This window comes from Microtus oregoni, unplaced genomic scaffold (assembly GCF_018167655.1).
Source record: "Microtus oregoni isolate MIOR12 unplaced genomic scaffold, Mior012 000002F_ref0000024, whole genome shotgun sequence".
NCBI classification, from domain to species: Eukaryota; Metazoa; Chordata; class Mammalia; order Rodentia; family Cricetidae; genus Microtus; species Microtus oregoni.
In genome coordinates, this window is record NW_024543061.1 from 89,102,352 (window position 1) to 89,114,014 (window position 11,663).

The following is an 11,663-nucleotide window of genomic DNA, read 5'->3' on the forward strand; positions in this document are numbered from 1 at the left end:
CTAGCCTAGTCCATCCTGGGTTGGAGCTTCAGGCCGGGAGCGGGGCATGGCGTCTCTCTCAGGCGTCTGCTCCCTAGAGGAGAGCTGTCAAGTCTCTGAGCTCACTTCCTCTTCCTCCCAGCGTTCTGTCCTGTTTTCTCCTCCCACCTATCCTCTAACCAATAAAATGGGCCAGGGCAGTGCCTTTATTAGCCAATGACCTTCCTCCATCATGCCTCCATAATTGCAATCTTTTTAAGGACTCAGAAATTGGAGTGGGACAATCTGATAACAGACTGGCATGTATCCAAGGGATTGTGGGTGGTGGTTGCCTATAGACTATTTTATATGGGGAGACTTTTTCTCAGCAGGGGGCACATTAGATTCTGAGAAGGTAATAAGGTAAGAGGTAGACCCAGTTACTGCCAGTTTCAAGAGTATATTTAGTTAAAAATCTCCTTTAAAGTTCTATTCTCCCTCTTTACTTTCCCTGAGCTGAGGATGATACATACAATGATGTTTCTAATGATTTATGTTAAGAGCCTTAGAGAGCGATTGGGATAACTTGGCTGTCAAGGCCAGGCCATCCAGAGATATGGGAAGGCCAAATCTGGGTATAATTTCCATTATTAATTTCTTAGCTAACACTTGTGCTATTTCTGTGTGGGATAGAAAGGCCTCTACCCAGCCTGTGGTGCTATAGACAAAGACAGCAGATATTTGTAGCCCTACAGTCCTGTCTTGATTTCAGTGAAGTCCATTTCCCAAAATTCATCAGGTATTTGTACCTTGACTCTGTTGGCCTAGGGGAAGCATGTCCTTCTTTGCCTTTACCTGGGCACAGTTCAGGCCGTGGTCTGAAATGCTCTGAAGTTTTTCTTGGTGTCCAGATAGCCAGACAGCTACACAAGGGGAAATGAGTTCTGAGATCTTCTTAAGTCACAAGTGCATGGCATGATGCAAGGCAGTTAACCAGTTTTGGTCCAGTAACTTTGACAGGCAGATTCTTCCATCAGGCAAGATCCACCATCTGTTGCAGCTCTCCTGAGCCCCCAAGTCAGAATATGACTTGATCTCTTCCAGACTCTACTCAAGAACACCTTCGCTAAGCAGATAGTTACAAGGCAGTCTGGGGTTTGGGTTCCCTGAGAAAAGCCTCTTTGGCAACTTGATTTGCATGGTTGTTATGTTGAATTTGGGGGATTTTATCTTCTTGGTGTCCTGGTTGTAAGACCCTAATTCCTAGGTCTTAGTTCCAGGGAAGAAAACCCCGCGACTCAATTAACCAGTCCAGCAGATGCAATAAGCAAGAGGGTTTATTATCGATCGTGCGACCGGGTGTCTCTGGTCTCCGTGGAGGCAGAGCACCCCGAACAGCAATTCCAGTAAGTTTTTATAGGCAAACCCCACTACTTTAGCATATCAGGTACGGGTTACAAAATGATTGGACACAACATTTTACACCATATTAGCATAAGGGTCAGGCGAGGGACACAGGTGTTTGTTTCAGTTAGTTCTCAGAAAAACCACAAGATGTCCTTTCTCAGGCCACGACCCTTATCTGGCAAGCAAACACGCTCCTGTATGGGTAGAGGGGAACAAAGAACTGGGCTAGGGGTTCAGCTCGGGTCACAGAATGTTTTTCCAGAAATCAGTTTTTTCACTGGCCAGTTCAGTTGGTTGCCAGATGGCCTCTAGCAACTGGACAATTTCATATTTATTTATTTATTTATTTATTTATTTATTTATTTAGTTTTTTGAGACAGGGTTTCTCTGTAGCTTTGGAGCCTGTCCTGGCAATAGCTCTTGTAGACCAGGCTGGCCTAGAACTCACAGAGATCCGCCTGCCTCTGCCTCCTGAGTGCTGGGATTAAAGGCGTGCGCCACCACTGCCCAGCGGCATATTTATTTATTTATTTATTTATTTATTTTTAAATATTTATTTATTTATTATGTATACAATATTCTGTCTGTGTGTATGTCTGCAGGCCAGAAGAGGGCACCAGACCTCATTACAGATGGTTGTGAGCCACCATGTGGTTGCTGGGAATTGAACTCAAGACCTTTGGAAGAGCAGGCAATGTTCTTAACCACTGAGCCATCTCCCCAGCCCGGCATATTTATTTTTAATTGTCTTTCCCTCTGAGATGAATAAGCCCCCTTATTTATGTATCTGCTCATGAACATGTGTTGTGAAATATTTGTTTAATTATGTAAAGATGTGTTGTGGTTTTACCTTGCCTTCCTAAGGTACTGATTAGTCTAATAAAAAGATGAATGATATATAAAGATGTGTTATGTTTGTTTGGTTACATAAAGGTGAGTTGCTGTTTTCCCTTGCCTGTCTAAAATGCCTGATTGGTCTAATAAAAGATAAATGGCCAATAGTAAGGGAGGAGGTATACGCAGGGAATAAGGAGAAGGAGGAATTTAGGCTCAGGAGGAAAGAAAGCAAGATGCCAGGGAGAAGCCAGGGGCTAGCCTTCCAGACATGGAGGAAGCAGGAAAGTAGAACCTAGAGAATGAAAGAAAGGTAAAAAGCCCTGAGGCAAATGTAGATGAATAGAGCAGGTTAAATTAGGTTAAAGAGCTAGTGGAACAAGCCTATACTAAGGCTGAGCATTCATAATTAATAAGTCTCCGTGTCTTTATTTTGGTGCTATGGAATAATCTTTTCCTGTAATACTGAATGAGTAGCCCCTGCGTCCACCAGAAATTTTATAGGTTGGTACCCTATGGTGCAGGTTACTATAGGCTCATGAGGGCCTAGTTCAAAGGAGCCTCAGCCTTGATAATCTTTCCTAAGTTGGGTGTGAGGGGGATATCTACTTGGTTCCAGTGTGAATATTCATTTTTTTTAATGACCCATTTCTTTGCAGTAGGTGCATTCATCCTTTTGTAAAGGTCTCTCCTCTCTCTCTCTCTCTCTCTCTCTCTCTCTCTCTCTCTCTCTCATCATGGTGTGCCTGGGAAGAACTGAAAATGGATGGAACTTGTAGTGCAGTCATGGTGGTACACCCACTCTTCTTTATCAGAGGGATAATTTTAATCGTTCTGACCTGTTCTTCCCTGCAAACTCATCCATCTTTTGTGTCTGTCTACATATGTCAGTGTTGGCATAGTTTTTCACTGGCACTTCCAGCTCCCCAGATAACCACATAGAGGCTTATTAATAATTATATTTGCTCGACCAATAGCTTAGGCTTATTACTAATTAGCTTTTACAACTTAAATTAACCTTTTCTTATCTATGCTCTACTACATGGTGGTACCTTTTTTCACACTGCATCTTCATCTCCTGCTTCCTCTGTGTCTGGCTGGTGACTCACTCCACCTTTTTTCTTCTTCCCAACATCTTTTCAGTTTGGCTCTCCTGCCTAACCTCTTTCTGCTTAGCTTTTGGCCAGTTGGTTATTTATTAAACCAACGAGAGTAATACATATTCACAGTGTACAGAAGGATTATTACTTAGCATGTCAGGGGCCGAATGAGTAACACAGGCCAGGTTGACTGCTTTGAGGTTTTCCAGGTCCTCTGGGTCTACAGGAGTGCATAACTGATAGGTGTCTAGGAGGTATCCAGGACAGCTGAATGTGACACATCTGGGCCTGTTTTCACATCTGTTACCTTATATATGTTAATGGGCTTTCAGACTGCCCCTTCTAACAGAACTTGGTGATATTCACCGAATGACCTCTCTCCATGCTGTAGTCCCATTGAGGTTGCCTTCTTTACAGAGTATTATCGATTGCCTCTGTTCCCTGATCATCAGCATTGAAGCTATTCTTGAGGAGTAGGCCAGTTGCTTTCATGAGAATTGATTCCCTTTCTTTGGTAGTAAAGAGGGTACAGAGAATCTGCAGACAATCATCCCTTGTGGGTAGATGATTAAAAAAGACAGAATCAATTAAATAAATTAAAGAATTCAGGTGGGGCTGAAAGGGGAGTTCTGGCTCCTACAGTTGTAGAGATCTGTGATGGAGCAAGGAACATATCGACATTGATTGTTAGGAAATGGCCATAGGGGAGCAAGGATTGAAGGGTGTGCCACCACTGAACCAGAATCAAAGTAGTTGAGAGGGCCATATGGGACACTCTGGTAGGTGTGGAAAGAAAAGACAGGGTGAGGTAGGGAAGAGCTGGGGATGGGGAAGATAGATGGAACTAGGAAAGAACTAGATGGTAGGTACAGACCTGGGGGTAGAGTGAGTCCTTCATGGTGGGGACTGCGGTGACAAGGGTGGAGGTTGAGGTGAAGAGGGGAGAAGATGGGTCAGATGTCTATACAGAGGGAAGAGGGATTTTTCCTTTTGTGTGTCTTGCAGAATGGTTTACAGAGGGGGCCTTCTGGTTTCTGCTACAGGCCCTCAAAGGGTCTGTCTGCCAACAACTAGAACTTGACCACCTTGCCTGATGGGGATCATACAGACATTCATCCAGGGGGACAGGTTGGAAGTTGCTTCAACTCAAGGCAAGATGTATTCAATCTGATCTGGGTAGCTGGGTTGACCAAGAGTGACATTACTCATTGGCCACACTGTCTGAGAATCATAAGTACCTGGGAGGGCCAGTCAACCCCAAATGTGGGTCATTCTGTTTCACAGAATGTTCAGAGACAATACTAATACTAATAATCATAATCCTTCTTAACGGTAGGGGGATAAAGTTTATCAAATTCCTTTAGAATACAGATTAGAGGACTGTTAGGCTTGCTAGTCTTACCCATACTGGCCATCAGTTCAGTTTCCCCAAGTCCAAAATAAATCAGTTAACACAGAAAGAGTATAGTAAACATGAAGCCAAAGACAAGACAAATAGGACATAAAACCAGACGAAGAACCTCAGATGGGTGATGCGACATCTTACCTTCTGCCCTGGACAGGAGAATGCAAGGGTCCCCTCGAACCCCCTCCACATCCAAGATAGGGATCCTATAAAACAGAACCAGAGGCCGGAGGCCTCCACAGATTCCTGTTGCTTTTCTCAGCACAAGAGTTCTCCTCATAGTCACAAACTGAAGGCAGTCTCAGAGCCTTGGAACATCTCAAGGCTCATGCCTTCTGAGGCAGCCTTCCCAGCCCCCTGGAGTTCTGGAGTGAAGGTCCAGATTTAGAATTTCGGTGGATGGTCTGAATATCACTAGGGTTCTCCAGAAAATGTTAAACCCAAAGGCAAGAATAAGACCACTGCTATAATTTGAGTCAAATTTGAAGCAAACTTGCCCCCTTTTTTTTGGTTTTTCAAGACAGGATTTCTCTATAGCTTTGGAGACTGTCCTGAAACTACCTCTTGTAGACTAGGCTATCCTTGAACTTACAGAGATTCTCCTTCCTCTGCCTCCTGAGTGCTGGGATTAAAACTGTGTGCCACCACCGCCTGGCTCAAACTTGTTTTTTTTTTTTTTTTTTGTGGGTGCACTCAAGAGCTGGCTAGCTAGTGCCTCCTAAATTGGGTTAAAGAGAGAACCCCAGAATCTATCTCTTACACCCCTTTTAAGGAGTAAAATCATGAGTAGTTTTACAGAAGAAGGACAATGGGGCAATAAATCAGGAAATGAAACTTAAAAGTCATGTGATCGGGCTGGAGAGAGGTTAAGAGCATTGCTTGCTCTTCCAAAGGTCCTGAGTTCAATTCCCAGCAACCACATGGTGGCTCACAACCATCTGTAATGAGATCTGGTGCCCTCTTCTGGCCTGCAGGCATACACACAGATAGAATATTGTGTACATAACAAATAAATAAATAAATATTAAAAAAAAAAGTCATGTGGTTACCACGTGAGGGCCATAGAGGATTCAGAGAGGGCCAGGAGGGTAAGGGTATTTTTACAAGCAAATCAAGGTCATGGGTTAGGGAAGGTCAGATTCCAGAAAACAGAGCAACTTAGGTCTAATAGAAACTTATTTTTAACCATACAGCATAATGCCTCCTGTCTTCAAAATGGGGTTAGGCAGGTTCCTCAGACTGTGCCAACAGCTTCAGATGAGCTTCTAGTAGAAGCTCAGCTGTTTCCCTTAGAACTCCTGTTGGAAGCAATGTTGGTTCTCCCATGAAGGGATCTGTCTACAAAGGGAATTGCGCCACAGCTGCAGATTTCTGAGAATCTGCCAAGTACCAAAAACAGTACCATGGGTCACTAGACCTATATATGGTACTTCAGTGCCCTAGGGACTCTGTTGATGATTAGTCTCCTGATAGAACTCAGGAAAGCAAATAGCCATCGGTCATCTGAATGCCTAATCCAAAGGGTACATACTGTATTCATGTTCCTCAAAAGTGGCAATAATATCATCCTGCAAGGGTTCAGCATAGTGCTCTGGCCGGGGTGTGTCTAATGACACAATTATTATCTACCAACTGGCTGAAGGGCTCTGAGGAGATGGACACCTTGTCGAACAGGAAGACACTGCTGTCACTGCTGCCAGCGAGGACCAGCTGGTCATTAAAGTGACTGTACCAGAAGCTCCACACCCAGTGAGAATGATTCTTTAGGGTTTTCATGGGCTAGGTGACATTCCGTGTGCCCCAGAACGTCACTTTGTACTGATTTCTGCAGCTGGTGAGATAATACTGCCTGTTGGCACTGAAGTCAAGGTCAACACACCAGCTGTCCATAGATGTCCTCTAAGCAGTATATTTGGCTCATATTCCATGTGTCCCAGCCTCTCAGGGTAGTGTTGCTTGCTGTGGTCACTTGGGACAGTAGTCATATGACTGCAGTGGATGAACGTCAGCTGTTCCCTTCCTTCTAACGCCACTAAGTTCGTCAGCAGTGTCAGCTTGAACTTGCTTGGAAGTCCTTTAGGAGGATGTGGCTGTCAGCCAGGGAATTGACTTTCTTCTCATCATCCATCAGCTGCCTCATGAAGCAGGCCACATTGCAATGGGTCAGTGTTGTCAATGTGACAGGATAGTTCCTAGGTCTGCAAAGTGCTTGCAGGTTCATGGGGGCAGGGTTGGGGGGAACTCCCTGGCCGCTTGGTTCCAATGCATTGGCCATCCTTCACATGGTTGCACATGCTTGGACTTGGCTATCTGATGTTTGGTTGTTTCATGTGGCCAGCACATCTTTATCTGCTGGGCTGTCACTAATTTACCATTTTTCACCTACTTGATGGAGGAGAACATTTTTTTTTCCCCCCAAGGCAGGGTTTCCCTGTGTAATAGTCCTAGCTGTGCTGGAACAAGCTCTTGTAGACCAGGCTGGCCTCGAACTCACAGGGATTCACCTGCCTTTGCCTCCCGAGTGCTGGGATTAAAAGCGTGTGCCACCACGGCCAGGCAGAGGAGAACTTTTTTATTTATGTTATTTTATTATCTAAACCTATGATGTGGTACAGCCATAACTGATGGGTACAATAAAATCATAAAGCCAGGGCAGCTGAGTGACAGAGATACAGCAAAGCTGAGCCACAAGATCACTGTTGTGACTGTCTTTCGCTTTTGGTTTTAATCTTTGCATATTTCATGTTTGAGGAATTTTTAATATTTGTACAATTTAGGGATATTGGATTAATTGGAATTTTTTTAAGATTTGCCGATTTTTTTAAAAAATATTAATTAATCATATATACACAGTGTTCTTCCTGTATGACAGAAGGGGACACCAGATCTCATTATGGATGGTTGTGAGCCACCATTTGGTTGCTGGGGATTGAACTCAAGACCTCTGGAAGAGCAGTCAGTGTTCTTAACTGTTGAGCCATGGAGGCAGAGGCAGGCCTGGTTTACAGAGTGAGTTCCAGGACAGTGAGAGATACACAGAGAAAACCTGTCTCAAAAGAAAAAACAAAATAAAGAAGCCAGAGATCTCTTTATGAGGTTCTGAGATATTCTTAGAACATCTGCCACTGTCCTTATGCAGGAAGAAGATCATTAAAACAAAGTAAACTAAAAAAGGTCAACAAGATTCCGTGAGCTAGAGGAGCTGGCTGCAGATCAGGTTACAAGCCTCTTCCTACTGTACATTCAGGTGATTATGTGGCATGCACAGCAACAAAGTTAGATTAGATGACGTTATCTGTGCCCTAGACAGGGACTTACTTATGTTAATGGGCAGAGTATGATGTGGAAAAATGATTAAAGAATGAGGTGTCAGAACCTCCCTTTCTTGGAAAAGGTAACTCATTAAATCCTGCAGAACCACTGTGGCGTCATATAACCAAGGAACAAAAGAGTACCAGGATTAGACATATAAATAAATTCTATAAAGATATAAAATGTAAACATTGTCATTGAATAAAAACTGCAGCAGCTTTGGTCTGAGGATTTTTCTTTTTTTCTTTTTAAAAAATATTTATTTATGCTGGGTGGTGGTGGCACATGCCTTTGATCCCAGCACTCAGGAAGCAGAGGCAGGCGGATCTCTGTGAGTTCGAGGCCAGCCCGGTCTACAAGAGCTAGTTCCAGGACAGGCTCCAAAGCCACAGAGAAACCCTGTCTCGAAAAACCAAAAAAAAAATTTATTTATTTATTATGTATGCAATATTCTGTCTGTCTGTATGTATGCAGACCAGAAGAGGGCACCTCATTACAGATGGTTGTGAGCCACCATGTGGCTGCTAGGAACTGAACTCAGGACCCTGGAAGAGCAGGCAATGCTCTCAACAACTGAGTCATCCCTCCAGACCTTGGTCTGAGGATTTTTCTTGGGTCTATTGACACTCTGACCATTAAAAGTTAATAATACAGTCCTGTCCTGATATCAAAGAAGCAGGATGTGACCTACCCCACTGAAAAAGGTACTGAGCCATGTGGCTAACATAGATAAGAATAATGGGTTAATATAAGTTATAAGAGCTAATACAAAGCCTGAGCTAATGGGCCAATCAGTTTATAACTTATATAGATTCTCTGTGTGATTTTCTTTGGGACTTACTGGTTGTGGGAACTGGGCAGGACAGAAACCCCAACAAGCAGGCTCCCATGCTGCAAATGGTGCTCACGTGGACAACTACATCCACACAAAGCCTGAAAGAGCTTGGGAAATAATTCTAGTCAGAAAACAATAGAGTAAAGCATGGCTTCTTGGTAGCAGCAATTTCTCAGTTGGACTCTGCTTGCTAGAGGCAAGCACTCTCATCTAAGAGAGGTTTCCTGACTTAACATTAGCTGAAAAACCTTGCAGCTCTTTTAAGAGGTTCTGCCACAAAATACTTAAATGGAGTTGATGAAAAGCTGACCACATGCTTTTCGGTTTTCAGCCATAGCAGGAAAAAAGCTATGCTGTTTTAAAATGCCGGCTTTCTGGGCCATCCTGCCAGGGCAAACTCTGATTCTTTCAGGCAAGCAGTCTGACTATGGAGCATTTAAGTGTGGTTTGAGAGCACACTGCTGCAGTTTGTTTGCTGGCAAGGACCTTGAAAAGCCATAGTTGTGGCAATAAGCATGGCTTCAGCTGGTACTTCAGCCATGAGGCTGGAATCTGACAAAGCTAAGGAATGGGCTGGATCCAACCATCAAAGCCATGGCTTTAATACTCTCCATATTACTTAGCAAATTAAAGACTCATGTGGTCAAAAAAAAAAAAAAGAGAGAGAGAGAGAGAGAGCTATACAGTAAAGAGAGATTCAAAGAGGAAGAAAACCTCTAAATGTTTTACAGTGTGTTAAAAATATATGCAGGCTAAAGGTCAAAGTCCTTAAAATAAAGAAAGAGAGTAGTTGGGTGAGGTGGTACACACCTTTAATCCCAACACTTGGTAGACAGAGGCAGGCAGACCTCTGTGACTTTAAGATGTGGTGGCACACACATTTAATCCCAAAGCTTGGAAGGCAGAGGCAGATAGACCTATGTGAATTCAAGGTGTGGTGGTGCAGACCTTTAACCCCAGCACTTGGGAGGCAGAGGTAGGTGGATCTCTGTGAGTTCAAAGACAGCCTGGTCTATAGAGGGAGTTCCAGGAAAGCCAAAGATATACAGAGAACCTGTCACAAAAAGTAAAAGTAAAAATAAAAGAAATAGAGGTTGAAATAAAGCCACATAAAGATGAAAGATACACAGAGAATCTTGATACTGTATGTTATTATGCTCTCTTTGAATTGTTTGAATGTTGAGGAAGGAGCAACAGCTGCTAAAAGATATTCATTTATAAATGCTGCTGAATTATTTCAAGATAAGTATTTTGAAAATACCTTTACTTCAAAATTGAAGTCAAAAGGTATGTTACTTTGGAGAAGAGACTTTGCTTTTATTTCCACAGGAAATTAGAGGTTGTGGATTCATTCTGAGTTAAGAAAAATCAGATTTGATCAAGGAAGACCACTTGAGAAATCTCTGGTAGGAAAAGATGGCCTGAATGTCTGAGTTCTACATCTAGAACAGGTTCAAAGACTGCTGCCTGAGATGATCAAGACTCACAGGATACTCCAGTCAAGACTCGATCATAATTTAAATTTTCTTTAGGTCCCCTTAAGAATATCAGCACCCCCAACCAGCCAGAACTAGCCTGGAATACTATGCCCACATTCCCAAAAAATGGACTATGGATATTTTCCTTTGTTTAAAAAAAAAGAGGGGAAAGTAGTGTGGGACAATTCTGTATTCTGTCAATTAAGTTTTAAATAAATGCTGATTGGCCAGTAGCCATGTAAGAAGTATAGGTGGGGTAACCAGACAGGAAGTAGAGGTGGGACAATGAGAACAGGAGAATTCTGGGAAGAAGGAAGCTCTTTCCGCAGTCCTGCCCAGACACTGAAGAAGGAAGATGGGACCTACCCCACTGAAAAAGGTACCGAGCCATGTGGCTTACATATATAAGAATAATGGGCTAATATAAGTTACAAAAGTTAATAAGAAGCCTGAGATGATGGGACAATCAGTTTATATCTTAAAAAAAGAGTTAATAATACATTGCTCAGGACATGGAAATCTGCTCAGGCTGGCTTGGAGATTTTCTTTCTGTCTAGAGTCCTTGAAGCCTCAAGAGCTGCCAGCCCAAGAATACGCTGTCATAGGCCTCTAAAGTCCTAAAAGTTGGGTTATGAGGTTGATGAGTAAAAATGATTGTGAAAGATATCTCTGTTCTGTTATGGTTTATCAATGATGACTAAAAGATACATGTAAGAGGAAGTGAAATACATGTCCAAAACCAAAATTGATATGATCTATGCTTTGGAATGTAATAAATCTATTTCTGATTATTGAATTATGTATAAATACAGAAGCACTTTGACTGCTAATCAGTCAGGCTGAGAGATTCTCCCGACCATCACAGCCTGGCTCAATCCTTCCTTTGCCTACTCCTTGCTTCCTTTCTAGAACCTTTCAACCACTGGGGCTGGCCCCCAGCAGTGTGGATTTGATTATGTGATTGCATCCCAAACAGAAACAGAATGGGTGTTAGAGTGTGTGCCTGGCACTCCAGCCCATAGTTCACCAGTGTGAGTCCTCCACGATGTGCTGCTTGCACCCACATCCTTTTTTCCTTATTCTGGGCCAGAACTCATTCATTTCCCTCCCAGAAACACATACCAGCCCCAGGCCATCTCTCACTTTGTTCCAAATCCAAGGATCTTGACACCCCAAACCAAGGTTTGGGAGCAATAACACAGGCCACTGTCGACTACTACTAACTGTATGTTCTACTATGAGTCACTGACAATGGTTGCTGAGCTCAGAGCCAGTGACAAGACCTACAGCAATAACCTCCAACCATAGCACCTAAAGCTATAAGTCTTTGACCT

At 43.1% G+C, this 11,663-nt stretch overlaps 1 pseudogene; it reads right to left on the bottom strand.

Moving 5' to 3' along the window:
- Window positions 1-6,121: 6,121 nt before the first annotated feature.
- Window positions 6,122-7,105, bottom strand: LOC121443379 (annotated as a pseudogene).
- Window positions 7,106-11,663: the final 4,558 nt, after the last annotated feature.